Raw genomic sequence first — 27,671 nt, 5'->3', positions numbered from 1 at the left:
AACACGCATAAGGCTGCTAAACGGGAAAGGTGGGGAGGGGTGAGGCATCACCCAGGAGGTTGAAATTAGCAAAGATACCATTCCAAATACCAAACTGATAATCAACAAGGCCTACACGGTAGCTAAAAGAACTGCACTCAGCACACTCAAGTCACCGGAAAAGAATATATACGACTGGTAAGAATCTGAAAAAGAATTTACTGATGTCTCTCTGTACGTGAATCAAGTGGATGTACAGCAGCAAGAAACAGAGCTTTGAAAATCAGCTGTAACCAATATAGTAATAAATTGAAAAAAATAAACGACAGAGAGACAGAGAAAACCTCTTACAACTTTTCCTCAGGGCCGGTGATGCAACATGGATTGAACACATCTAGACCCACAGCAGGATGAGACATAAGGCTGGAAACTGTTTGCGCTAAGAGAAATGTGAGGTTGGGTGAGGAAATGCACACCCTTTAAAGTAATATTACCTGGTACCCATTCAATGGGTCCCAAATATGCAGGTTCAAGGGATCTTCCTACAGCTAAAACATGCATGGAAAACCCAGAGGACTGTACACCATGTGATCGGGAGATGTGTCTAAAATGCAGCTCATTTATCCTCTCCTGGTGCTCCTGTTCACCATTCCAGCCACGTTACTTAGAATATCCCCACTTGGAGAATCAGCACATTTCAACTTCTGTTTCACACATTTTGCAAATTGTGAGGAGGATGAACGGGGAACCAATGAGAGAATAGTTGTAGGGGTTTGGACGGGCACATATCACTCTAATTTCCCATTAAGAATAAGAATTGAAAAAAGGCTCAGCCCGCCTCGCCCGAGCCAAAATAGGGCCTGAAGCAATCCTGCGGGTTTGAGGCCAGCTCACAAAAGAGCAACTTAAAAAATGGAGCTCAGGGTCACTGCAATTCACAAACCTGCAGAGTTATAAATGAAAACTAACGTCCAAAAATATGTTGAGGTAAGGCAAAGAAGAGGATCTGAATGCAAGACAGAATTGCAAGAAACAGATTTCAAGAGATAGATTGGACTCGTCTTTAAAGCACATGAAAAGCGGCAGAATTTCGACAATGATGCAGTTGGCCCAAAAGGGCGTATGCGTTTTTTCCTGATTATACCCAGGAAAAAACGCATACGCACTTTATAGGCAACGAAGCAAGCAAGCAATGCAAATGTGCACAACAAAGAAGTCTCATTTCCCACTGGTCAAAAGGGCCATCCTAAAAAATTGTAAAAACCAGAAATGCAGGACAGGCCATGGAGAACAGGGAGCCTTTATACGCTGATGGGCAGTGTGTGAACTGCCGAGAGCCACTCTGGAGAAGTGTATGGTGGTTCCTAAATCATCTAAAAAACAGAGCTACAGAGCATAGGACACTTCCAATCATGGGAGTATATCTAGGGAAATCTAAAAATTAACAAGACACAAGCACACCACAGTTTAGGGCTACTCTGTTTACAAGAACCTCAACTTCAGTATACCTTAAATATCCCAGGAAAGAGAACAATGGATAAAGAAGATGTGGTACTTATGTACAATGGAATATCTCTTCACCATGAAATCAATGTAATAAGGCTAGTAGAAGGATAAAGAGTGGATTTAGGTCCGATAATACTACTTGAAATAAGTCAAACAGAAAAAGAAACATATCATAAGATATCACTTATAGAGGGAGGGTAAATATGGCTGCACAAGAAATGAATTACAGAACAGAACAGTGTCTCACGTTTAGAAAACACACTTATTTCAGCTTAAGGGGAAAGGAGAGGTGGGGTGATGCATAAAACCAGAGTTTGAAATTAGCACAGATACCGTTCAATAAACCAAATAGATATTAGCCAAGATCTACACCTTGCTCAATGAACTGGCCTCAACACACCCTATACACCGCAGAGAAATATATCTGAGTAATAAGAATCTTAAAACCCATGTATTGATATATCTCCATAAGGGAATCAAGTGTGTGCAGAGTGGCACAAACACAGCAGTGAAAATGAGCTAAACCCCATTATAGAAATAAATTTTAAAAACAAAACGCAGAAACAATGAAAGAGAGAAAAATTCTTACAAAATTCGCTCAGGGGCTGTGATGCAACCTGGATTGACCACATATAAACCCACAGCTGGATAAGACATAAGGCTGGACACTTGGGGCTGAGAGGATTGATGAGCTTTGGTGAGCAACTGCCAAAAGTTTAATGCAATACTTCATGCTACTCATTCCAAGGGTCCCAACACTCCAGGTTGAAGGGAATCTTCCTACAGCTAAACCATGCTTGGGAAACCCAGCGACTGGTATACCATATGATCGGGAAAGGTTTCTAAAACGCACCTCATTTTTCCTCTCCTGGGGCTCCGGATCGACATTCCAGCCACTTTACCAAAAATATCCCCACATGGAGAGTCAATGCCTTTAAGTTCTGGTATCGCACAGTCTGCAGTTAGTGCGGAGGATGAATGGGAATAGGGGGAACCAGTGAGAAACTAGCTGTAGCGGTTTCAATGGGCACATGTCACTCTAAATTCACATCAGTAAGAAGAATAAACCAAAGGCACAGCAAGGTGCCCCAGAAGAAGAATAGGGCCTGAAGGAATCCTGTGGTTATGAGGCAAGATCACAAAAATAAGAGCTGAAAAATGGAGCTAAGGGCAACTGCAATTCAAAAACCTGCAGAGTTATAAAGGCCAACTATTTTCAAAAAATATATTGAGGTAAGGCTATGAAGAGGCATTGAAAGCAAGGCAGAATTGCAGGAAAACGATTTCAGGAGGTAGACTGGAATTGCATTTAAAGCATAGGAAAAGAGGCAGAACGTCCACAATGATTCACTTGGCCAAAAAGGGTGTATGCATTTTTTCCTGAATTTATTCAGGAAAAAACGCATACGCCCTTTTTGGCCAACCAAGCAAGCTTGCAAAGGAAATCTGCACTACAATGAAGTCTCACTTCCCCCTGGTCAAAAGGGCCATCTGAAAAAAGTGTAAAATCCAGAAAGGCAGGACAGGCCATGGAGAACTGGGAGCCTTGTTATGCTGATGGGCGGGATGTGTATGGTGTTTCCTGAAACATCTAAAAAACAAAGCAACAGAGCCTAGGGCACTTCCACTTATGGTCCTATAGCTTAGGGAAATTAAAATCAAAAAGACACAGCCACCCCAAAGTTTGGGACGCCTCTGTTTACAAGAACCTCGTTTACAGTACAAGTTCAACATCGCAGAAAGTGAAAAATGGATAAAGAAGTTGTGGTATTTACTTACAAAGCAATATCACTCAGCAATGAAATCTATGTCATCAGGCCCTTAGCAGCACAATGAGTGGATTCAGGTATGATGATTCTAACTGAAATAAGTCACACAGAAAAAGAAACATCATAAGATATCACTAATACACGGAATGTAAACTTGGCTACACAGAAACTGAATTACAGAACAGAACAGGGTCTCAAATTTAGAAAACCAACTTATGCTTGCTTAAGGGGAAAGGTAAGTTGGGGTGCTGCATAAAACCAGAGATTGAAATGAGCACAGATAAAGTTCCTTAAGCCAAATATGGAATAGACAAGAGCTACTCCTTGCTCAACGAAATGGACTCAACACCGCATATTAAATGCCTAAGAATGTACCTGACTAGTAAGTATCTTAAAACCTATGGATTGCTATGTCTCCGAAAGAGAATCAAGCATGTGTACAGGGGCATAAACGCAGCAGTGATAGGATTGGAGAGGTTCGGTGAGCAAATGAAGACCCTTTGAAGTCATATTGCATGGTACCCATTCCACGGGTTTCAACTACCCAGGTTTAAGGTATTCTTCCTTCAGCTAAAACATGCATGTGGAACCTAGAGTATGATCAACCATGTGATCGGGAGACGTGTTCAAATATGTCTCAGTTTTCGTACCCTGGTACTCGGGTGCAACATTCCAGACGCTTTACTAACACCCTCCCGACTTGGAGAGTCAGTCCCTTTAACCTCCTGTTTGGCCCAGTTTGCAATTTCTGCGGAAGATGAACAGGAATAGCGAGAACCAATGAGAGACTAGCTGGAGGTGTCTGGACGGGCAAATTTAACTCTCATTTCCCACCAGGAAGAGGAATTAACCAAAGGCTCAGCGTGCCGTGCCGGAACCAGATTAGGGCCTGAAGCCATCCTGCGGTGTTGCGGCCAGCTCAAAAGAAAGCGAGTTGAAGAAAGGAGCTCAGGGGCACTGTAATTCACAAACCTGCAGAGTTATAAATGACAGCTATCGTCCAAAAATATACTGAAGTAAGGCTGCCAAGAGGACTTGAAAGCGGGGCAGAATTGCAGGAAACCGATTTCAGGAGGCAGACTGGAATTGCATTGAAAGCATAGGAAAAGAGGCAGAACGTCCACAATGATGCACTTGGCCAAAAAGGGCGTATGCGTTTTTTCCTGAATATATTCAGGAAAAAACGCATACGCCCTTTTTGGCCAACCAAGCAAGCTTGCAAAGGAAATCTGCACTACAATGAAGTCTCACTTCCCCCCGGTCAAAAGGGCCATCTGAAAAAAGTGTAAAATCCAGAAAGGCAGGACAGGCCATGGAGAACTGGGAGCCTTGTTATGCTGATGGGCGGGATGTAAATTGCCAACAGACACTCGGGAGAAGTGTATGGTGTTTCCTGAAACATCTAAAAAACAAAGCAACAGAGCCTAGGGCACTTCCACTTATGGTCCTATAGCTTAGGGAAATTAAAATCAAAAAGACACAGCCACCCCAAAGTTTGGGACGCCTCTGTTTACAAGAACCTCGTGTACAGTACAAGTTCAACATCGCAGAAAGTGAAAAATGGATAAAGAAGTTGTGGTATTTACTTACAAAGCAATATCACTCAGCAATGAAATCTATGTCATCAGGCCCTTAGCAGCACAATGAGTGGATTCAGGTATGATGATTCTAACTGAAATAAGTCACACAGAAAAAGAAACATCATAAGATATCAGTAATACACGGAATGTAAACTTGGCTACACAGGAACTGAATTACAGAACAGAACAGGGTCTCAAATTTAGAAAACCAACTTATGCTTGCTTAAGGGTAAAGGTGAGTTGGGGTGCTGCATAAAACCAGAGATTGAAATGAGCACAGATAAAGTTCCTTAAGCCAAATATGGAATAGACAAGAGCTACTCCTTGCTCAACGAAATGGACTCAACACCGCATATTAAATGCCTAAGAATGTACCTGACTAGTAAGTATCTTAAAACCTATGGATTGCTATGTCTCCGAAAGAGAATCAAGCATGTGTACAGGGGCATAAACGCAGCAGTGATAGGATTGGAGAGGTTCGGTGAGCAAATGAAGACCCTTTGAAGTCATATTGCATGGTACCCATTCCACGGGTTTCAACTACCCAGGTTTAAGGTATTCTTCCTTCAGCTAAAACATGCATGTGGAACCTAGAGTATGATCAACCATGTGATCGGGAGACGTGTTCAAATATGTCTCAGTTTTCGTACCCTGGTACTCGGGTGCAACATTCCAGACGCTTTACTAACACCCTCCCGACTTGGAGAGTCAGTCCCTTTAACCTCCTGTTTGGCCCAGTTTGCAATTTCTGCGGAAGATGAACAGGAATAGCGAGAACCAATGAGAGACTAGCTGGAGGTGTCTGGACGGGCAAATTTAACTCTCATTTCCCACCAGGAAGAGGAATTAACCAAAGGCTCAGCGTGCCGTGCCGGAACCAGATTAGGGCCTGAAGCCATCCTGCGGTGTTGCGGCCAGCTCAAAAGAAAGCGAGTTGAAGAAAGGAGCTCAGGGGCACTGTAATTCACAAACCTGCAGAGTTATAAATGACAGCTATCGTCCAAAAATATACTGAAGTAAGGCTGCCAAGAGGACTTGAAAGCGGGGCAGAATTGCAGGAAACCGATTTCAGGAGGTAGACTGGAATTGCATTGAAAGCATAGGAAAAGAGGCAGAACGTCCACAATGATGCACTTGGCCAAAAAGGGCGTATGCGTTTTTTCCTGAATATATTCAGGAAAAAACGCATACGCCCTTTTTGGCCAACCAAGCAAGCTTGCAAAGGAAATCTGCACTACAATGAAGTCTCACTTCCCCCCGGTCAAAAGGGCCATCTGAAAAAAGTGTAAAATCCAGAAAGGCAGGACAGGCCATGGAGAACTGGGAGCCTTGTTATGCTGATGGGCGGGATGTAAATTGCCAACAGACACTCGGGAGAAGTGTATGGTGTTTCCTGAAACATCTAAAAAACAAAGCAACAGAGCCTAGGGCACTTCCACTTATGGTCCTATAGCTTAGGGAAATTAAAATCAAAAAGACACAGCCACCCCAAAGTTTGGGACGCCTCTGTTTACAAGAACCTCGTTTACAGTACAAGTTCAACATCGCAGAAAGTGAAAAATGGATAAAGAAGTTGTGGTATTTACTTACAAAACAATATCTCTCAGCAATGAAATCTATGTCATCAGGCCCTTAGCAGCACAATGAGTGGATTCAGGTATGATGATTCTAACTGAAATAAGTCACACAGAAAAAGAAACATCATAAGATATCAGTAATACACGGAATGTAAACTTGGCTACACAGGAACTGAATTACAGAACAGAACAGGGTCTCAAATTTAGAAAACCAACTTATGCTTGCTTAAGGGTAAAGGTGAGTTGGGGTGCTGCATAAAACCAGAGATTGAAATGAGCACAGATAAAGTTCCTTAAGCCAAATATGGAATAGACAAGAGCTACTCCTTGCTCAACGAAATGGACTCAACACTGCATATTAAATGCCTAAGAATGTACCTGACTAGTAAGTATCTTAAAACCTATGGATTGCTATGTCTCCGAAAGAGAATCAAGCATGTGTACAGGGGCATAAACGCAGCAGTGATAGGATTGGAGAGGTTCGGTGAGCAAATGAAGACCCTTTGAAGTCATATTGCATGGTACCCATTCCACGGGTTTCAACTACCCAGGTTTAAGGTATTCTTCCTTCAGCTAAAACATGCATGTGGAACCTAGAGTCTGATCAACCATGTGATCGGGAGACGTGTTCAAATATGTCTCAGTTTTCGTACCCTGGTACTCGGGTGCAACATTCCAGACGCTTTACTAACACCCTCCCGACTTGGAGAGTCAGTCCCTTTAACCTCCTGTTTGGCCCAGTTTGCAATTTCTGCGGAAGATGAACAGGAATAGCGAGAACCAATGAGAGACTAGCTGGAGGTGTCTGGACGGGCAAATTTAACTCTCATTTCCCACCAGGAAGAGGAATTAACCAAAGGCTCAGCGTGCCGTGCCGGAACCAGATTAGGGCCTGAAGCCATCCTGCGGTGTTGCGGCCAGCTCAAAAGAAAGCGAGTTGAAGAAAGGAGCTCAGGGGCACTGTAATTCACAAACCTGCAGAGTTATAAATGACAGCTATCGTCCAAAAATATACTGAAGTAAGGCTGCCAAGAGGACTTGAAAGCGGGGCAGAATTGCAGGAAACCGATTTCAGGAGGTAGACTGGAATTGCATTGAAAGCATAGGAAAAGAGGCAGAACGTCCACAATGATGCACTTGGGCAAAAAGGGCGTATGCGTTTTTTCCTGAATATATTCAGGAAAAAACGCATACGCCCTTTTTGGCCAACCAAGCAAGCTTGCAAAGGAAATCTGCACTACAATGAAGTCTCACTTCCCCCCGGTCAAAAGGGCCATCTGAAAAAAGTGTAAAATCCAGAAAGGCAGGACAGGCCATGGAGAACTGGGAGCCTTGTTATGCTGATGGGCGGGATGTAAATTGCCAACAGACACTCGGGAGAAGTGTATGGTGTTTCCTGAAACATCTAAAAAACAAAGCAACAGAGCCTAGGGCACTTCCACTTATGGTCCTATAGCTTAGGGAAATTAAAATCAAAAAGACACAGCCACCCCAAAGTTTGGGACGCCTCTGTTTACAAGAACCTCGTTTACAGTACAAGTTCAACATCGCAGAAAGTGAAAAATGGATAAAGAAGTTGTGGTATTTACTTACAAATCAATATCTCTCAGCAATGAAATCTATGTCATCAGGCCCTTAGCAGCACAATGAGTGGATTCAGGTATGATGATTCTAACTGAAATAAGTCACACAGAAAAAGAAACATCATAAGATATCAGTAATACACGGAATGTAAACTTGGCTACACAGGAACTGAATTACAGAACAGAACAGGGTCTCAAATTTAGAAAACCAACTTATGCTTGCTTAAGGGTAAAGGTGAGTTGGGGTGCTGCATAAAACCAGAGATTGAAATGAGCACAGATAAAGTTCCTTAAGCCAAATATGGAATAGACAAGAGCTACTCCTTGCTCAACGAAATGGACTCAACACTGCATATTAAATGCCTAAGAATGTACCTGACTAGTAAGTATCTTAAAACCTATGGATTGCTATGTCTCCGAAAGAGAATCAAGCATGTGTACAGGGGCATAAACGCAGCAGTGATAGGATTGGAGAGGTTCGGTGAGCAAATGAAGACCCTTTGAAGTCATATTGCATGGTACCCATTCCACGGGTTTCAACTACCCAGGTTTAAGGTATTCTTCCTTCAGCTAAAACATGCATGTGGAACCTAGAGTCTGATCAACCATGTGATCGGGAGACGTGTTCAAATATGTCTCAGTTTTCGTACCCTGGTACTCGGGTGCAACATTCCAGACGCTTTACTAACACCCTCCGACTTGGAGAGTCAGTCCCTTTAACCTCCTGTTTGGCCCAGTTTGCAATTTCTGCGGAAGATGAACAGGAATAGCGAGAACCAATGAGAGACTAGCTGGAGGTGTCTGGACGGGCAAATTTAACTCTCATTTCCCACCAGGAAGAGGAATTAACCAAAGGCTCAGCGTGCCGTGCCGGAACCAGATTAGGGCCAGAAGCCATCCTGCGGTGTTGCGGCCAGCTCAAAAGAAAGCGAGTTGAAGAAAGGAGCTCAGGGGCACTGTAATTCACAAACCTGCAGAGTTATAAATGACAGCTATCGTCCAAAAATATACTGAAGTAAGGCTGCCAAGAGGACTTGAAAGCGGGGCAGAATTGCAGGAAACCGATTTCAGGAGGCAGACTGGAATTGCATTGAAAGCATAGGAAAAGAGGCAGAACGTCCACAATGATGCACTTGGCCAAAAAGGGCGTATGCGTTTTTTCCTGAATATATTCAGGAAAAAACGCATACGCCCTTTTTGGCCAACCAAGCAAGCTTGCAAAGGAAATCTGCACTACAATGAAGTCTCACTTCCCCCCGGTCAAAAGGGCCATCTGAAAAAAGTGTAAAATCCAGAAAGGCAGGACAGGCCATGGAGAACTGGGAGCCTTGTTATGCTGATGGGCGGGATGTAAATTGCCAACAGACACTCGGGAGAAGTGTATGGTGTTTCCTGAAACATCTAAAAAACAAAGCAACAGAGCCTAGGGCACTTCCACTTATGGTCCTATAGCTTAGGGAAATTAAAATCAAAAAGACACAGCCACCCCAAAGTTTGGGACGCCTCTGTTTACAAGAACCTCGTTTACAGTACAAGTTCAACATCGCAGAAAGTGAAAAATGGATAAAGAAGTTGTGGTATTTACTTACAAAACAATATCTCTCAGCAATGAAATCTATGTCATCAGGCCCTTAGCAGCACAATGAGTGGATTCAGGTATGATGATTCTAACTGAAATAAGTCACACAGAAAAAGAAACATCATAAGATATCAGTAATACACGGAATGTAAACTTGGCTACACAGGAACTGAATTACAGAACAGAACAGGGTCTCAAATTTAGAAAACCAACTTATGCTTGCTTAAGGGTAAAGGTGAGTTGGGGTGCTGCATAAAACCAGAGATTGAAATGAGCACAGATAAAGTTCCTTAAGCCAAATATGGAATAGACAAGAGCTACTCCTTGCTCAACGAAATGGACTCAACACTGCATATTAAATGCCTAAGAATGTACCTGACTAGTAAGTATCTTAAAACCTATGGATTGCTATGTCTCCGAAAGAGAATCAAGCATGTGTACAGGGGCATAAACGCAGCAGTGATAGGATTGGAGAGGTTCGGTGAGCAAATGAAGACCCTTTGAATTCATATTGCATGGTACCCATTCCACGGGTTTCAACTACCCAGGTTTAAGGTATTCTTCCTTCAGCTAAAACATGCATGTGGAACCTAGAGTCTGATCAACCATGTGATCGGGAGACGTGTTCAAATATGTCTCAGTTTTCGTACCCTGGTACTCGGGTGCAACATTCCAGACGCTTTACTAACACCCTCCCGACTTGGAGAGTCAGTCCCTTTAACCTCCTGTTTGGCCCAGTTTGCAATTTCTGCGGAAGATGAACAGGAATAGCGAGAACCAATGAGAGACTAGCTGGAGGTGTCTGGACGGGCAAATTTAACTCTCATTTCCCACCAGGAAGAGGAATTAACCAAAGGCTCAGCGTGCCGTGCCGGAACCAGATTAGGGCCAGAAGCCATCCTGCGGTGTTGCGGCCAGCTCAAAAGAAAGCGAGTTGAAGAAAGGAGCTCAGGGGCACTGTATTCACAAACCTGCAGAGTTATAAATGACAGCTATCGTCCAAAAATATACTGAAGTAAGGCTGCCAAGAGGACTTGAAAGCGGGGCAGAATTGCAGGAAACCGATTTCAGGAGGCAGACTGGAATTGCATTGAAAGCATAGGAAAAGAGGCAGAACGTCCACAATGATGCACTTGGCCAAAAAGGGCGTATGTGTTTTTTCCTGAATATATTCAGGAAAAAACGCATACGCCCTTTTTGGCCAACCAAGCAAGCTTGCAAAGGAAATCTGCACTACAATGAAGTCTCACTTCCCCCCGGTCAAAAGGGCCATCTGAAAAAAGTGTAAAATCCAGAAAGGCAGGACAGGCCATGGAGAACTGGGAGCCTTGTTATGCTGATGGGCGGGATGTAAATTGCCAACAGACACTCGGGAGAAGTGTATGGTGTTTCCTGAAACATCTAAAAAACAAAGCAACAGAGCCTAGGGCACTTCCACTTATGGTCCTATAGCTTAGGGAAATTAAAATCAAAAAGACACAGCCACCCCAAAGTTTGGGACGCCTCTGTTTACAAGAACCTCGTTTACAGTACAAGTTCAACATCGCAGAAAGTGAAAAATGGATAAAGAAGTTGTGGTATTTACTTACAAAGCAATATCACTCAGCAATGAAATCTATGTCATCAGGCCCTTAGCAGCACAATGAGTGGATTCAGGTATGATGATTCTAACTGAAATAAGTCACACAGAAAAAGAAACATCATAAGATATCAGTAATACACGGAATGTAAACTTGGCTACACAGGAACTGAATTACAGAACAGAACAGGGTCTCAAATTTAGAAAACCAACTTATGCTTGCTTAAGGGGAAAGGTGAGTTGGGGTGCTGCATAAAACCAGAGATTGAAATGAGCACAGATAAAGTTCCTTAAGCCAAATATGGAATAGACAAGAGCTACTCCTTGCTCAACGAAATGGACTCAACACCGCATATTAAACGCCTAAGAATGTACCTGACTAGTAAGTATCTTAAAACCTATGGATTGCTATGTCTCCGAAAGAGAATCAAGCATGTGTACAGGGGCATAAACGCAGCAGTGATAGGATTGGAGAGGTTCGGTGAGCAAATGAAGACCCTTTGAAGTCATATTGCATGGTACCCATTCCACGGGTTTCAACTACCCAGGTTTAAGGTATTCTTCCTTCAGGTAAAACATGCATGTGGAACCTAGAGTATGATCAACCATGTGATCGGGAGACGTGTTCAAATATGTCTCAGTTTTCGTACCCTGGTACTCGGGTGCAACATTCCAGACGCTTTACTAACACCCTCCCGACTTGGAGAGTCAGTCCCTTTAACCTCCTGTTTGGCCCAGTTTGCAATTTCTGCGGAAGATGAACAGGAATAGCGAGAACCAATGAGAGACTAGCTGGAGGTGTCTGGACGGGCAAATTTAACTCTCATTTCCCACCAGGAAGAGGAATTAACCAAAGGCTCAGCGTGCCGTGCCGGAACCAGATTAGGGCCTGAAGCCATCCTGCGGTGTTGCGGCCAGCTCTAAAGAAAGCGAGTTGAAGAAAGGAGCTCAGGGGCACTGTAATTCACAAACCTGCAGAGTTATAAATGACAGCTATCGTCCAAAAATATACTGAAGTAAGGCTGCCAAGAGGACTTGAAAGCGGGGCAGAATTGCAGGAAACCGATTTCAGGAGGCAGACTGGAATTGCATTGAAAGCATAGGAAAAGAGGCAGAACGTCCACAATGATGCACTTGGCCAAAAAGGGCGTATGCGTTTTTTCCTGAATATATTCAGGAAAAAACGCATACGCCCTTTTTGGCCAACCAAGCAAGCTTGCAAAGGAAATCTGCACTACAATGAAGTCTCACTTCCCCCCGGTCAAAAGGGCCATCTGAAAAAAGTGTAAAATCCAGAAAGGCAGGACAGGCCATGGAGAACTGGGAGCCTTGTTATGCTGATGGGCGGGATGTAAATTGCCAACAGACACTCGGGAGAAGTGTATGGTGTTTCCTGAAACATCTAAAAAACAAAGCAACAGAGCCTAGGGCACTTCCACTTATGGTCCTATAGCTTAGGGAAATTAAAATCAAAAAGACACAGCCACCCCAAAGTTTGGGACGCCTCTGTTTACAAGAACCTCGTTTACAGTACAAGTTCAACATCGCAGAAAGTGAAAAATGGATAAAGAAGTTGTGGTATTTACTTACAAAACAATATCTCTCAGCAATGAAATCTATGTCATCAGGCCCTTAGCAGCACAATGAGTGGATTCAGGTATGATGATTCTAACTGAAATAAGTCACACAGAAAAAGAAACATCATAAGATATCAGTAATACACGGAATGTAAACTTGGCTACACAGGAACTGAATTACAGAACAGAACAGGGTCTCAAATTTAGAAAACCAACTTATGCTTGCTTAAGGGTAAAGGTGAGTTGGGGTGCTGCATAAAACCAGAGATTGAAATGAGCACAGATAAAGTTCCTTAAGCCAAATATGGAATAGACAAGAGCTACTCCTTGCTCAACGAAATGGACTCAACACTGCATATTAAATGCCTAAGAATGTACCTGACTAGTAAGTATCTTAAAACCTATGGATTGCTATGTCTCCGAAAGAGAATCAAGCATGTGTACAGGGGCATAAACGCAGCAGTGATAGGATTGGAGAGGTTCGGTGAGCAAATGAAGACCCTTTGAAGTCATATTGCATGGTACCCATTCCACGGGTTTCAACTACCCAGGTTTAAGGTATTCTTCCTTCAGCTAAAACATGCATGTGGAACCTAGAGTATGATCAACCATGTGATCGGGAGACGTGTTCAAATATGTCTCAGTTTTCGTACCCTGGTACTCGGGTGCAACATTCCAGACGCTTTACTAACACCCTCCCGACTTGGAGAGTCAGTCCCTTTAACCTCCTGTTTGGCCCAGTTTGCAATTTCTGCGGAAGATGAACAGGAATAGCGAGAACCAATGAGAGACTAGCTGGAGGTGTCTGGACGGGCAAATTTAACTCTCATTTCCCACCAGGAAGAGGAATTAACCAAAGGCTCAGCGTGCCGTGCCGGAACCAGATTAGGGCCAGAAGCCATCCTGCGGTGTTGCGGCCAGCTCAAAAGAAAGCGAGTTGAAGAAAGGAGCTCAGGGGCACTGTAATTCACAAACCTGCAGAGTTATAAATGACAGCTATCGTCCAAAAATATACTGAAGTAAGGCTGCCAAGAGGACTTGAAAGCGGGGCAGAATTGCAGGAAACCGATTTCAGGAGGCAGACTGGAATTGCATTGAAAGCATAGGAAAAGAGGCAGAACGTCCACAATGATGCACTTGGCCAAAAAGGGCGTATGTGTTTTTTCCTGAATATATTCAGGAAAAAACGCATACGCCCTTTTTGGCCAACCAAGCAAGCTTGCAAAGGAAATCTGCACTACAATGAAGTCTCACTTCCCCCCGGTCAAAAGGGCCATCTGAAAAAAGTGTAAAATCCAGAAAGGCAGGACAGGCCATGGAGAACTGGGAGCCTTGTTATGCTGATGGGCGGGATGTAAATTGCCAACAGACACTCGGGAGAAGTGTATGGTGTTTCCTGAAACATCTAAAAAACAAAGCAACAGAGCCTAGGGCACTTCCACTTATGGTCCTATAGCTTAGGGAAATTAAAATCAAAAAGACACAGCCACCCCAAAGTTTGGGACGCCTCTGTTTACAAGAACCTCGTTTACAGTACAAGTTCAACATCGCAGAAAGTGAAAAATGGATAAAGAAGTTGTGGTATTTACTTACAAAGCAATATCACTCAGCAATGAAATCTATGTCATCAGGCCCTTAGCAGCACAATGAGTGGATTCAGGTATGATGATTCTAACTGAAATAAGTCACACAGAAAAAGAAACATCATAAGATATCAGTAATACACGGAATGTAAACTTGGCTACACAGGAACTGAATTACAGAACAGAACAGGGTCTCAAATTTAGAAAACCAACTTATGCTTGCTTAAGGGGAAAGGTGAGTTGGGGTGCTGCATAAAACCAGACATTGAAATGAGCACAGATAAAGTTCCTTAAGCCAAATATGGAATAGACAAGAGCTACTCCTTGCTCAACGAAATGGACTCAACACCGCATATTAAACGCCTAAGAATGTACCTGACTAGTAAGTATCTTAAAACCTATGGATTGCTATGTCTCCGAAAGAGAATCAAGCATGTGTACAGGGGCATAAACGCAGCAGTGATAGGATTGGAGAGGTTCGGTGAGCAAATGAAGACCCTTTGAAGTCATATTGCATGGTACCCATTCCACGGGTTTCAACTACCCAGGTTTAAGGTATTCTTCCTTCAGCTAAAACATGCATGTGGAACCTAGAGTATGATCAACCATGTGATCGGGAGACGTGTTCAAATATGTCTCAGTTTTCGTACCCTGGTACTCGGGTGCAACATTCCAGACGCTTTACTAACACCCTCCCGACTTGGAGAGTCAGTCCCTTTAACCTCCTGTTTGGCCCAGTTTGCAATTTCTGCGGAAGATGAACAGGAATAGCGAGAACCAATGAGAGACTAGCTGGAGGTGTCTGGACGGGCAAATTTAACTCTCATTTCCCACCAGGAAGAGGAATTAACCAAAGGCTCAGCGTGCCGTGCCGGAACCAGATTAGGGCCTGAAGCCATCCTGCGGTGTTGCGGCCAGCTCAAAAGAAAGCGAGTTGAAGAAAGGAGCTCAGGGGCACTGTAATTCACAAACCTGCAGAGTTATAAATGACAGCTATCGTCCAAAAATATACTGAAGTAAGGCTGCCAAGAGGACTTGAAAGCGGGGCAGAATTGCAGGAAACCGATTTCAGGAGGCAGACTGGAATTGCATTGAAAGCATAGGAAAAGAGGCAGAACGTCCACAATGATGCACTTGGCCAAAAAGGGCGTATGCGTTTTTTCCTGAATATATTCAGGAAAAAACGCATACGCCCTTTTTGGCCAACCAAGCAAGCTTGCAAAGGAAATCTGCACTACAATGAAGTCTCACTTCCCCCCGGTCAAAAGGGCCATCTGAAAAAAGTGTAAAATCCAGAAAGGCAGGACAGGCCATGGAGAACTGGGAGCCTTGTTATGCTGATGGGCGGGATGTAAATTGCCAACAGACACTCGGGAGAAGTGTATGGTGTTTCCTGAAACATCTAAAAAACAAAGCAACAGAGCCTAGGGCACTTCCACTTATGGTCCTATAGCTTAGGGAAATTAAAATCAAAAAGACACAGCCACCCCAAAGTTTGGGACGCCTCTGTTTACAAGAACCTCGTTTACAGTACAAGTTCAACATCGCAGAAAGTGAAAAATGGATAAAGAAGTTGTGGTATTTACTTACAAAGCAATATCACTCAGCAATGAAATCTATGTCATCAGGCCCTTAGCAGCACAATGAGTGGATTCAGGTATGATGATTCTAACTGAAATAAGTCACACAGAAAAAGAAACATCATAAGATATCAGTAATACACGGAATGTAAACTTGGCTACACAGGAACTGAATTACAGAACAGAACAGGGTCTCAAATTTAGAAAACCAACTTATGCTTGCTTAAGGGGAAAGGTGAGTTGGGGTGCTGCATAAAACCAGAGATTGAAATGAGCACAGATAAAGTTCCTTAAGCCAAATATGGAATAGACAAGAGCTACTCCTTGCTCAACGAAATGGACTCAACACCGCATATTAAACGCCTAAGAATGTACCTGACTAGTAAGTATCTTAAAACCTATGGATTGCTATGTCTCCGAAAGAGAATCAAGCATGTGTACAGGGGCATAAACGCAGCAGTGATAGGATTGGAGAGGTTCGGTGAGCAAATGAAGACCCTTTGAAGTCATATTGCATGGTACCCATTCCACGGGTTTCAACTACCCAGGTTTAAGGTATTCTTCCTTCAGCTAAAACATGCATGTGGAACCTAGAGTATGATCAACCATGTGATCGGGAGACGTGTTCAAATATGTCTCAGTTTTCGTACCCTGGTACTCGGGTGCAACATTCCAGACGCTTTACTAACACCCTCCCGACTTGGAGAGTCAGTCCCTTTAACCTCCTGTTTGGCCCAGTTTGCAATTTCTGCGGAAGATGAACAGGAATAGCGAGAACCAATGAGAGACTAGCTGGAGGTGTCTGGACGGGCAAATTTAACTCTCATTTCCCACCAGGAAGAGGAATTAACCAAAGGCTCAGCGTGCCGTGCCGGAACCAGATTAGGGCCTGAAGCCATCCTGCGGTGTTGCGGCCAGCTCAAAAGAAAGCGAGTTGAAGAAAGGAGCTCAGGGGCACTGTAATTCACAAACCTGCAGAGTTATAAATGACAGCTATCGTCCAAAAATATACTGAAGTAAGGCTGCCAAGAGGACTTGAAAGCGGGGCAGAATTGCAGGAAACCGATTTCAGGAGGTAGACTGGAATTGCATTGAAAGCATAGGAAAAGAGGCAGAACGTCCACAATGATGCACTTGGCCAAAAAGGGCGTATGCGTTTTTTCCTGAATATATTCAGGAAAAAACGCATACGCCCTTTTTGGCCAACCAAGCAAGCTTGCAAAGGAAATCTGCACTACAATGAAGTCTCACTTCCCCCCGGTCAAAAGGGCCATCTGAAAAAAGTGTAAAATCCAGAAAGGCAGGACAGGCCATGGAGAACTGGGAGCCTTGTTATGCTGATGGGCGGGATGTAAATTGCCAACAGACACTCGGGAGAAGTGTATGGTGTTTCCTGAAACATCTAAAAAACAAAGCAACAGAGCCTAGGGCACTTCCACTTATGGTCCTATAGCTTAGGGAAATTAAAATCAAAAAGACACAGCCACCCCAAAGTTTGGGACGCCTCTGTTTACAAGAACCTCGTTTACAGTACAAGTTCAACATCGCAGAAAGTGAAAAATGGATAAAGAAGTTGTGGTATTTACTTACAAAGCAATATCACTCAGCAATGAAATCTATGTCATCAGGCCCTTAGCAGCACAATGAGTGGATTCAGGTATGATGATTCTAACTGAAATAAGTCACACAGAAAAAGAAACATCATAAGATATCAGTAATACACGGAATGTAAACTTGGATACACAGGAACTGAATTACAGAACAGAACAGGGTCTCAAATTTAGAAAACCAACTTATGCTTGCTTAAGGGGAAAGGTGAGTTGGGGTGCTGCATAAAACCAGAGATTGAAATGAGCACAGATAAAGTTCCTTAAGCCAAATATGGAATAGACAAGAGCTACTCCTTGCTCAACGAAATGGACTCAACACCGCATATTAAATGCCTAAGAATGTACCTGACTAGTAAGTATCTTAAAACCTATGGATTGCTATGTCTCCGAAAGAGAATCAAGCATGTGTACAGGGGCATAAACGCAGCAGTGATAGGATTGGAGAGGTTCGGTGAGCAAATGAAGACCCTTTGAAGTCATATTGCATGGTACCCATTCCACGGGTTTCAACTACCCAGGTTTAAGGTATTCTTCCTTCAGCTAAAACATGCATGTGGAACCTAGAGTATGATCAACCATGTGATCGGGAGACGTGTTCAAATATGTCTCAGTTTTCGTACCCTGGTACTCGGGTGCAACATTCCAGACGCTTTACTAACACCCTCCCGACTTGGAGAGTCAGTCCCTTTAACCTCCTGTTTGGCCCAGTTTGCAATTTCTGCGGAAGATGAACAGGAATAGCGAGAACCAATGAGAGACTAGCTGGAGGTGTCTGGACGGGCAAATTTAACTCTCATTTCCCACCAGGAAGAGGAATTAACCAAAGGCTCAGCGTGCCGTGCCGGAACCAGATTAGGGCCTGAAGCCATCCTGCGGTGTTGCGGCCAGCTCAAAAGAAAGCGAGTTGAAGAAAGGAGCTCAGGGGCACTGTAATTCACAAACCTGCAGAGTTATAAATGACAGCTATCGTCCAAAAATATACTGAAGTAAGGCTGCCAAGAGGACTTGAAAGCGGGGCAGAATTGCAGGAAACCGATTTCAGGAGGTAGACTGGAATTGCATTGAAAGCATAGGAAAAGAGGCAGAACGTCCACAATGATGCACTTGGCCAAAAAGGGCGTATGCGTTTTTTCCTGAATATATTCAGGAAAAAACGCATACGCCCTTTTTGGCCAACCAAGCAAGCTTGCAAAGGAAATCTGCACTACAATGAAGTCTCACTTCCCCCCGGTCAAAAGGGCCATCTGAAAAAAGTGTAAAATCCAGAAAGGCAGGACAGGCCATGGAGAACTGGGAGCCTTGTTATGCTGATGGGCGGGATGTAAATTGCCAACAGACACTCGGGAGAAGTGTATGGTGTTTCCTGAAACATCTAAAAAACAAAGCAACAGAGCCTAGGGCACTTCCACTTATGGTCCTATAGCTTAGGGAAATTAAAATCAAAAAGACACAGCCACCCCAAAGTTTGGGACGCCTCTGTTTACAAGAACCTCGTTTACAGTACAAGTTCAACATCGCAGAAAGTGAAAAATGGATAAAGAAGTTGTGGTATTTACTTACAAAGCAATATCACTCAGCAATGAAATCTATGTCATCAGGCCCTTAGCAGCACAATGAGTGGATTCAGGTATGATGATTCTAACTGAAATAAGTCACACAGAAAAAGAAACATCATAAGATATCAGTAATACACGGAATGTAAACTTGGCTACACAGGAACTGAATTACAGAACAGAACAGGGTCTCAAATTTAGAAAACCAACTTATGCTTGCTTAAGGGGAAAGGTGAGTTGGGGTGCTGCATAAAACCAGAGATTGAAATGAGCACAGATAAAGTTCCTTAAGCCAAATATGGAATAGACAAGAGCTACTCCTTGCTCAACGAAATGGACTCAACACCGCATATTAAACGCCTAAGAATGTACCTGACTAGTAAGTATCTTAAAACCTATGGATTGCTATGTCTCCGAAAGAGAATCAAGCATGTGTACAGGGGCATAAACGCAGCAGTGATAGGATTGGAGAGGTTCGGTGAGCAAATGAAGACCCTTTGAAGTCATATTGCATGGTACCCATTCCACGGGTTTCAACTACCCAGGTTTAAGGTATTCTTCCTTCAGCTAAAACATGCATGTGGAACCTAGAGTATGATCAACCATGTGATCGGGAGACGTGTTCAAATATGTCTCAGTTTTCGTACCCTGGTACTCGGGTGCAACATTCCAGACGCTTTACTAACACCCTCCCGACTTGGAGAGTCAGTCCCTTTAACCTCCTGTTTGGCCCAGTTTGCAATTTCTGCGGAAGATGAACAGGAATAGCGAGAACCAATGAGAGACTAGCTGGAGGTGTCTGGACGGGCAAATTTAACTCTCATTTCCCACCAGGAAGAGGAATTAACCAAAGGCTCAGCGTGCCGTGCCGGAACCAGATTAGGGCCTGAAGCCATCCTGCGGTGTTGCGGCCAGCTCAAAAGAAAGCGAGTTGAAGAAAGGAGCTCAGGGGCACTGTAATTCACAAACCTGCAGAGTTATAAATGACAGCTATCGTCCAAAAATATACTGAAGTAAGGCTGCCAAGAGGACTTGAAAGCGGGGCAGAATTGCAGGAAACCGATTTCAGGAGGTAGACTGGAATTGCATTGAAAGCATAGGAAAAGAGGCAGAACGTCCACAATGATGCACTTGGCCAAAAAGGGCGTATGCGTTTTTTCCTGAATATATTCAGGAAAAAACGCATACGCCCTTTTTGGCCAACCAAGCAAGCTTGCAAAGGAAATCTGCACTACAATGAAGTCTCACTTCCCCCCGGTCAAAAGGGCCATCTGAAAAAAGTGTAAAATCCAGAAAGGCAGGACAGGCCATGGAGAACTGGGAGCCTTGTTATGCTGATGGGCGGGATGTAAATTGCCAACAGACACTCGGGAGAAGTGTATGGTGTTTCCTGAAACATCTAAAAAACAAAGCAACAGAGCCTAGGGCACTTCCACTTATGGTCCTATAGCTTAGGGAAATTAAAATCAAAAAGACACAGCCACCCCAAAGTTTGGGACGCCTCTGTTTACAAGAACCTCGTTTACAGTACAAGTTCAACATCGCAGAAAGTGAAAAATGGATAAAGAAGTTGTGGTATTTACTTACAAAGCAATATCACTCAGCAATGAAATCTATGTCATCAGGCCCTTAGCAGCACAATGAGTGGATTCAGGTATGATGATTCTAACTGAAATAAGTCACACAGAAAAAGAAACATCATAAGATATCAGTAATACACGGAATGTAAACTTGGATACACAGGAACTGAATTACAGAACAGAACAGGGTCTCAAATTTAGAAAACCAACTTATGCTTGCTTAAGGGGAAAGGTGAGTTGGGGTGCTGCATAAAACCAGAGATTGAAATGAGCACAGATAAAGTTCCTTAAGCCAAATATGGAATAGACAAGAGCTACTCCTTGCTCAACGAAATGGACTCAACACCGCATATTAAATGCCTAAGAATGTACCTGACTAGTAAGTATCTTAAAACCTATGGATTGCTATGTCTCCGAAAGAGAATCAAGCATGTGTACAGGGGCATAAACGCAGCAGTGATAGGATTGGAGAGGTTCGGTGAGCAAATGAAGACCCTTTGAAGTCATATTGCATGGTACCCATTCCACGGGTTTCAACTACCCAGGTTTAAGGTATTCTTCCTTCAGCTAAAACATGCATGTGGAACCTAGAGTATGATCAACCATGTGATCGGGAGACGTGTTCAAATATGTCTCAGTTTTCGTACCCTGGTACTCGGGTGCAACATTCCAGACGCTTTACTAACACCCTCCCGACTTGGAGAGTCAGTCCCTTTAACCTCCTGTTTGGCCCAGTTTGCAATTTCTGCGGAAGATGAACAGGAATAGCGAGAACCAATGAGAGACTAGCTGGAGGTGTCTGGACGGGCAAATTTAACTCTCATTTCCCACCAGGAAGAGGAATTAACCAAAGGCTCAGCGTGCCGTGCCGGAACCAGATTAGGGCCTGAAGCCATCCTGCGGTGTTGCGGCCAGCTCAAAAGAAAGCGAGTTGAAGAAAGGAGCTCAGGGGCACTGTAATTCACAAACCTGCAGAGTTATAAATGACAGCTATCGTCCAAAAATATACTGAAGTAAGGCTGCCAAGAGGACTTGAAAGCGGGGCAGAATTGCAGGAAACCGATTTCAGGAGGTAGACTGGAATTGCATTGAAAGCATAGGAAAAGAGGCAGAACGTCCACAATGATGCACTTGGCCAAAAAGGGTGTATGCGTTTTTTCCTGAATATATTCAGGAAAAAACGCATACGCCCTTTTTGGCCAACCAAGCAAGCTTGCAAAGGAAATCTGCACTACAATGAAGTCTCACTTCCCCCCGGTCAAAAGGGCCATCTGAAAAAAGTGTAAAATCCAGAAAGGCAGGACAGGCCATGGAGAACTGGGAGCCTTGTTATGCTGATGGGCGGGATGTAAATTGCCAACAGACACTCGGGAGAAGTGTATGGTGTTTCCTGAAACATCTAAAAAACAAAGCAACAGAGCCTAGGGCACTTCCACTTATGGTCCTATAGCTTAGGGAAATTAAAATCAAAAAGACACAGCCACCCCAAACATTGGGACGCCTCTGTTTACAAGAACCTCGTTTACAGTACAAGTTCAACATCGCAGAAAGTGAAAAATGGATAAAGAAGTTGTGGTATTTACTTACAAAGCAATATCACTCAGCAATGAAATCTATGTCATCAGGCCCTTAGCAGCACAATGAGTGGATTCAGGTATGATGATTCTAACTGAAATAAGTCACACAGAAAAAGAAACATCATAAGATATCAGGAATACACGGAATGTAAACTTGGCTACACAGGAACTGAATTACAGAACAGAACAGGGTCTCAAATTTAGAAAACCAACTTATGCTTGCTTAAGGGTAAAGGTGAGTTGGGGTGCTGCATAAAACCAGAGATTGAAATGAGCACAGATAAAGTTCCTTAAGCCAAATATGGAATAGACAAGAGCTACTCCTTGCTCAACGAAATGGACTCAACACCGCATATTAAACGCCTAAGAATGTACCTGACTAGTAAGTATCTTAAAACCTATGGATTGCTATGTCTCTGAAAGAGAATCAAGCATGTGTACAGGGGCATAAACGCAGCAGTGATAGGATTGGAGAGGTTCGGTGAGCAAATGAAGACCCTTTGAAGTCATATTGCATGGTACCCATTCCACGGGTTTCAACTACCCATGTTTAAGGTATTCTTCCTTCAGGTAAAACATGCATGTGGAACCTAGAGTATGATCAACCATGTGATCGGGAGACGTGTTCAAATATGTCTCAGTTTTCGTACCCTGGTACTCGGGTGCAATATTCCAGACGCTTTACTAACACCCTCCCGACTTGGAGAGTCAGTCCCTTTAACCTCCTGTTTGGCCCAGTTTGCAATTTCTGCGGAAGATGAACAGGAATAGCGAGAACCAATGAGAGACTAGCTGGAGGTGTCTGGACGGGCAAATTTAACTCTCATTTCCCACCAGGAAGAGGAATTAACCAAAGGCTCAGCGTGCCGTGCCGGAACCAGATTAGGGCCTGAAGCCATCCTGCGGTGTTGCGGCCAGCTCAAAAGAAAGCGAGTTGAAGAAAGGAGCTCAGGGGCACTGTAATTCACAAACCTGCAGAGTTATAAATGACAGCTATCGTCCAAAAATATACTGAAGTAAGGCTGCCAAGAGGACTTGAAAGCGGGGCAGAATTGCAGGAAACCGATTTCAGGAGGTAGACTGGAATTGCATTGAAAGCATAGGAAAAGAGGCAGAACGTCCACAATGATGCACTTGGCCAAAAAGGGCGTATGCGTTTTTTCCTGAATATATTCAGGAGAAAACGCATACGCCCTTTTTGGCCAACCAAGCAAGCTTGCAAAGGAAATCTGCACTACAATGAAGTCTCACTTCCCCCCGGTCAAAAGGGCCATCTTTAAAAAGTGTAAAATCCAGAAAGGCAGGACAGGCCATGGAGAACTGGGAGCCTTGTTATGCTGATGGGCGGGATGTAAATTGCCAACAGACACTCGGGAGAAGTGTATGGTGTTTCCTGAAACATCTAAAAAACAAAGCAACAGAGCCTAGGGCACTTCCACTTATGGTCCTATAGCTTAGGGAAATTAAAATCAAAAAGACACAGCCACCCCAAAGTTTGGGACGCCTCTGTTTACAAGAACCTCGTTTACAGTACAAGTTCAACATCACAGAAAGTGAAAAATGGATAAAGAAGTTGTGGTATTTACTTACAAAGCAATATCACTCAGCAATGAAATCTATGTCATCAGGCCCTTAGCAGCACAATGAGTGGATTCAGGTATGATGATTCTAACTGAAATAAGTCACACAGAAAAAGAAACATCATAAGATATCAGTAATACACGGAATGTAAACTTGGCTACACAGGAACTGAATTACAGAACAGAACAGGGTCTCAAATTTAGAAAACCAACTTATGCTTGCTTAAGGGGAAAGGTGAGTTGGGGTGCTGCATAAAACCAGAGATTGAAATGAGCACAGATAAAGTTCCTTAAGCCAAATATGGAATAGACAAGAGCTACTCCTTGCTCAACGAAATGGACTCAACACCGCATATTAAATGCCTAAGAATGTACCTGACTAGTAAGTATCTTAAAACCTATGGATTGCTATGTCTCCGAAAGAGAATCAAGCATGTGTACAGGGGCATAAACGCAGCAGTGATAGGATTGGAGAGGTTCGGTGAGCAAATGAAGACCCTTTGAAGTCATATTGCATGGTACCCATTCCACGGGTTTCAACTACCCAGGTTTAAGGTATTCTTCCTTCAGCTAAAACATGCATGTGGAACCTAGAGTATGATCAACCATGTGATCGGGAGACGTGTTCAAATATGTCTCAGTTTTCGTACCCTGGTACTCGGGTGCAACATTCCAGACGCTTTACTAACACCCTCCCGACTTGGAGAGTCAGTCCCTTTAACCTCCTGTTTGGCCCAGTTTGCAATTTCTGCGGAAGATGAACAGGAATAGCGAGAACCAATGAGAGACTAGCTGGAGGTGTCTGGACGGGCAAATTTAACTCTCATTTCCCACCAGGAAGAGGAATTAACCAAAGGCTCAGCGTGCCGTGCCGGAACCAGATTAGGGCCTGAAGCCATCCTGCGGTGTTGCGGCCAGCTCAAAAGAAAGCGAGTTGAAGAAAGGAGCTCAGGGGCACTGTAATTCACAAACCTGCAGAGTTATAAATGACAGCTATCGTCCAAAAATATACTGAAGTAAGGCTGCCAAGAGGACTTGAAAGCGGGGCAGAATTGCAGGAAACCGATTTCAGGAGGTAGACTGGAATTGCATTGAAAGCATAGGAAAAGAGGCAGAACGTCCACAATGATGCACTTGGCCAAAAAGGGCGTATGCGTTTTTTCCTGAATATATTCAGGAAAAAACGCATACGCCCTTTTTGGCCAACCAAGCAAGCTTGCAAAGGAAATCTGCACTACAATGAAGTCTCACTTCCCCCCGGTCAAAAGGGCCATCTGAAAAAAGTGTAAAATCCAGAAAGGCAGGACAGGCCATGGAGAACTGGGAGCCTTGTTATGCTGATGGGCGGGATGTAAATTGCCAACAGACACTCGGGAGAAGTGTATGGTGTTTCCTGAAACATCTAAAAAACAAAGCAACAGAGCCTAGGGCACTTCCACTTATGGTCCTATAGCTTAGGGAAATTAAAATCAAAAAGACACAGCCACCCCAAAGTTTGGGACGCCTCTGTTTACAAGAACCTCGTTTACAGTACAAGTTCAACATCGCAGAAAGTGAAAAATGGATAAAGAAGTTGTGGTATTTACTTACAAAGCAATATCACTCAGCAATGAAATCTATGTCATCAGGCCCTTAGCAGCACAATGAGTGGATTCAGGTATGATGATTCTAACTGAAATAAGTCACACAGAAAAAGAAACATCATAAGATATCAGTAATACACGGAATGTAAACTTGGCTACACAGGAACTGAATTACAGAACAGAACAGGGTCTCAAATTTAGAAAACCAACTTATGCTTGCTTAAGGGGAAAGGTGAGTTGGGGTGCTGCATAAAACCAGAGATTGAAATGAGCACAGATAAAGTTCCTTAAGCCAAATATGGAATAGACAAGAGCTACTCCTTGCTCAACGAAATGGACTCAACACCGCATATTAAATGCCTAAGAATGTACCTGACTAGTAAGTATCTTAAAACCTATGGATTGCTATGTCTCCAAAAGAGAATCAAGCATGTGTACAGGGGCATAAACGCAGCAGTGATAGGATTGGAGAGGTTCGGTGAGCAAATGAAGACCCTTTGAAGTCATATTGCATGGTACCCATTCCACGGGTTTCAACTACCCAGGTTTAAGGTATTCTTCCTTCAGCTAAAACATGCATGTGGAACCTAGAGTATGATCAACCATGTGATCGGGAGACGTGTTCAAATATGTCTCAGTTTTCGTACCCTGGTACTCGGGTGCAACATTCCAGACGCTTTACTAACACCCTCCCGACTTGGAGAGTCAGTCCCTTTAACCTCCTGTTTGGCCCAGTTTGCAATTTCTGCGGAAGATGAACAGGAATAGCGAGAACCAATGAGAGACTAGCTGGAGGTGTCTGGACGGGCAAATTTAACTCTCATTTCCCACCAGGAAGAGGAATTAACCAAAGGCTCAGCGTGCCGTGCCAGAACCAGATTAGGGCCTGAAGCCATCCTGCGGTGTTGCGGCCAGCTCAAAAGAAAGCGAGTTGAAGAAAGGAGCTCAGGGGCACTGTAATTCACAAACCTGCAGAGTTATAAATGACAGCTATCATCCAAAAATATACTGAAGTAAGGCTGCCAAGAGGACTTGAAAGCGGGGCAGAATTGCAGGAAACCGATTTCAGGAGGTAGACTGGAATTGCATTGAAAGCATAGGAAAAGAGGCAGAACGTCCACAATGATGCACTTGGCCAAAAAGGGCGTATGCGTTTTTTCCTGAATATATTCAGGAAAAAACGCATACGCCCTTTTTGGCCAACCAAGCAAGCTTGCAAAGGAAATCTGCACTACAATGAAGTCTCACTTCCCCCCGGTCAAAAGGGCCATCTGAAAAAAGTGTAAAATCCAGAAAGGCAGGACAGGCCATGGAGAACTGGGAGCCTTGTTATGCTGATGGGCGGGATGTAAATTGCCAACAGACACTCGGGAGAAGTGTATGGTGTTTCCTGAAACATCTAAAAAACAAAGCAACAGAGCCTAGGGCACTTCCACTTATGGTCCTATAGCTTAGGGAAATTAAAATCAAAAAGACACAGCCACCCCAAACATTGGGACGCCTCTGTTTACAAGAACCTCGTTTACAGTACAAGTTCAACATCGCAGAAAGTGAAAAATGGATAAAGAAGTTGTGGTATTTACTTACAAAGCAATATCACTCAGCAATGAAATCTATGTCATCAGGCCCTTAGCAGCACAATGAGTGGATTCAGGTATGATGATTCTAACTGAAATAAGTCACACAGAAAAAGAAACATCATAAGATATCAGTAATACACGGAATGTAAACTTGGCTACACAGGAACTGAATTACAGAACAGAACAGGGTCTCAAATTTAGAAAACCAACTTATGCTTGCTTAAGGGTAAAGGTGAGTTGGGGTGCTGCATAAAACCAGAGATTGAAATGAGCACAGATAAAGTTCCTTAAGCCAAATATGGAATAGACAAGAGCTACTCCTTGCTCAACGAAATGGACTCAACACCGCATATTAAACGCCTAAGAATGTACCTGACTAGTAAGTATCTTAAAACCTATGGATTGCTATGTCTCTGAAAGAGAATCAAGCATGTGTACAGGGGCATAAACGCAGCAGTGATAGGATTGGAGAGGTTCGGTGAGCAAATGAAGACCCTTTGAAGTCATATTGCATGGTACCCATTCCACGGGTTTCAACTACCCAGGTTTAAGGTATTCTTCCTTCAGGTAAAACATGCATGTGGAACCTAGAGTATGATCAACCATGTGATCGGGAGACGTGTTCAAATATGTCTCAGTTTTCGTACCCTGGTACTCGGGTGCAATATTCCAGACGCTTTACTAACACCCTCCCGACTTGGAGAGTCAGTCCCTTT

Source organism: Pseudorca crassidens, chromosome 4 (genome assembly GCF_039906515.1).
Source record: "Pseudorca crassidens isolate mPseCra1 chromosome 4, mPseCra1.hap1, whole genome shotgun sequence".
Classification (NCBI taxonomy): domain Eukaryota; kingdom Metazoa; phylum Chordata; class Mammalia; order Artiodactyla; family Delphinidae; genus Pseudorca; species Pseudorca crassidens.
Note: the sequence above shows the minus strand (reverse complement) of the source record.